The sequence below is a fragment of the Sinocyclocheilus anshuiensis genome, unplaced genomic scaffold, assembly GCF_001515605.1.
Source record: "Sinocyclocheilus anshuiensis isolate Anshui unplaced genomic scaffold, SAMN03320099.WGS_v1.1 scaffold942, whole genome shotgun sequence".
NCBI classification, from domain to species: Eukaryota; Metazoa; Chordata; class Actinopteri; order Cypriniformes; family Cyprinidae; genus Sinocyclocheilus; species Sinocyclocheilus anshuiensis.
In genome coordinates, this window is record NW_015536531.1 from 209044 (window position 1) to 211715 (window position 2672).

General features: G+C 36.6%; 1 pseudogene; it reads right to left on the reverse strand.

Moving 5' to 3' along the window:
- The window catches only part of LOC107694678 (receptor-type tyrosine-protein phosphatase epsilon-like), a 21876-nt pseudogene extending 19926 nt beyond the window's left edge, over window positions 1-1950 (reverse strand).
- Window positions 1951-2672: the final 722 nt, after the last annotated feature.

Here is a 2672-nt window from a genome sequence, read left to right on the forward strand (position 1 = left end):
GGTAGATGAAGCGAGGACTCAAGTGCAGGATAAATGGTTATTTATTTTAGTACAAAAATGAAACAAAAACAAACTCAAACCACCCCGAGGGGGAAAAACAGACAGGCAGGCCTAAAGCTGCATCACATGCAGACACAATGAGAAACGACGGATCAGCACAGGATTACAGACACCAGGAGAATAAATAGGAAACCAAATGAGGAGGCTAGCGAGGGAGACACAGGTGGAGCAACTTAAACAATAACGAGGTAACAAGATGGGCGGGGCAAGGTAATAGACAGGAGAGAGCACATGGCAACAAACAAACACAACACAAGCCATGTGCTCACAGAACACAGTGTCATCTGGTGGCCATCCTGGGCACACCCGCTGAAGACTGTGACAGTTTCTGTTTACTCTGTCATGTTTAATTTTTTGTATTATTTATTTGTTTTTGTTGCGCTTATGCTGTTTATAGTAATATTACTACATTTTAATGTTTGATTATGAATATTTTTTAGTTTGCTTTAGTATGTGTAGTGCAATGGGTCACCACATGATGTATAACACTAACTCTGGGTGCTGAAGCAAACGTACAGTATAAATGAGTACAGTATAAAAAGTTTAGTTGTATAGAACTATTACTACTTGACCTTAGCCTTAATAACTACTTTTGAATGGAATTTGGTTGATTCTGTCATATTAAATATTTTTTACTTGAATAAAATCTGTTAATTTACATGTTTACACATCTAAACATCTTTTACAGTGGCTCTAAAGCATGTGTGGCAAGAATGGAGATGAGTATACCAATGGCATCACTCTCTGTCTCACCCTCAGGACAAAATTTATCGGACTCTTTTTCCAAACGTCACATCCACACAAACAGACTCATGAGAATTGCCTTATGCAGCTTTTTATGTTCTATTAATATATGCATAAAAGAATAAGTGACATAAAGGTCATTCAGCTGTTTTCATCCATATGTCATTAGTGTAAACACAGGATGTTGATCCAATAATGCAATAACAATATTCCCCTTCCCTATTCAACCCTTACAAGTGCAGGAACATAAAATAATTACATTTAAAATTAAACATAGAATTAGTTTACTAATAATTTCCAGCATAATAGTACTCCCGTTTTGTGGTGTTCTTAAAAATATTGCTTTTATTTTCAAATTTAAAATATGAAAATAACGTAAGGATATCAACATTCTGCCATGTTAATTTCAGATCAATATTGTAAGTTTATACATTTTTATTGCATATTTTAGTCACGTGGCCGAGTGTTCGCAGAGACCCCCTTAACGTAAGTATCTTCAGTATACAGAAACCATTTAAGGGTTTAATATCTGTGAACGAGCTGCCTAGACAACATTTTTGAGCACCATAGGCGTGTGTAACATTTTTGTTGAACACAGGTGCGGTACGAGACAGCTGAAAAAATATTGCTGCACGCATGCTGTCTAGACAGGCAGCTCACTAGATTTTGAAACACAACCCACTGGCGCGTGTTCCTTAAGAACAAATCTTGCAATTATTACATCTACAGTAATTGCATGCAGAGTAGCCTAAACATTTAGATAAAAACGCAAAACGGTTTGATAAAACCCCGTTTACACATTAATTCGAGTAAACGACAAAATGGGCGATACTGAGAGAATGAATTATTTACGAATTCATCATCATCACGACCGTGATTGAGGCCGTTAAAAAACAAATTTCCTTTTACCGGAGCAAATGATACATGCAATAATTGTAGTATTACCAGTGTGATGTCCCGGTCCATGTAAAGTGTCGGTAAAATCCAGTGTTCAGTGCTGATGGGTGTTGAAGATGCTGTGCAGATAGTGGTCCCTCCTCCTCGGGCGCCGGTGCCGTGTGATGATTATGATGCGCCGTCGGTGCTCCACTCATTTATGGTGAAAATATTTTCTCAAGTCAGTCATCGGTCTTCTACATGTACAGGTACTCTAGAAGATCAGGGTGCGAATTACACAGTGACCATCGGGGGGGTCAGAGCACTGGGAGGGGAGGGGGGTATCTTTTATGTTTTAAATAGGGCTGTCAAGTGATTATTTAAAAAAATCTAATTAATTACTTCATGTACCAATTAATCAAATGAATCTCAAATTAATTAGATTAATTAATTAACATGCACATCATGTGCTGATTAAAGATAAAGTTATTATTAAAGATAATAGTTATTGTGTTCATTTAGAAAAAAAAACACTGAATAGACATTACAGAAAAGTAGCTGAAATATTAGCTTTAGATATAAATATTTTAATTCAACATACAAAAATGAAAATAAATAGTGAAATATTTAATTATTTAAAAAAACAAAAAACGATACTCTATATACAACTAAAAGCGCCAGAAGGTGGTGGCAAATACCTGTCTTAAGTCAGTGAGTCATTCAATCATTCATTCAATCGATTCGTTCAAACGGCTGATTCATTAAGAAACGATGCAAGTGACTGCCTTTATGAATGGTTCACTGAATCATTGATTCACGCGATTCGTTTAAAAATGTGGATTCATTAATGAAACGCCGCTGTGTGTTGATCAAAGACGCACAACAGTTCTCCTAGGGCTTTTATTTTAACGCATGTTTCTAAGATTCGGAATAGAAGGAGGCATCAGTTACTGTAGAAGATTTGTCGCCTCGCGACACTTCCCGTGTGGACA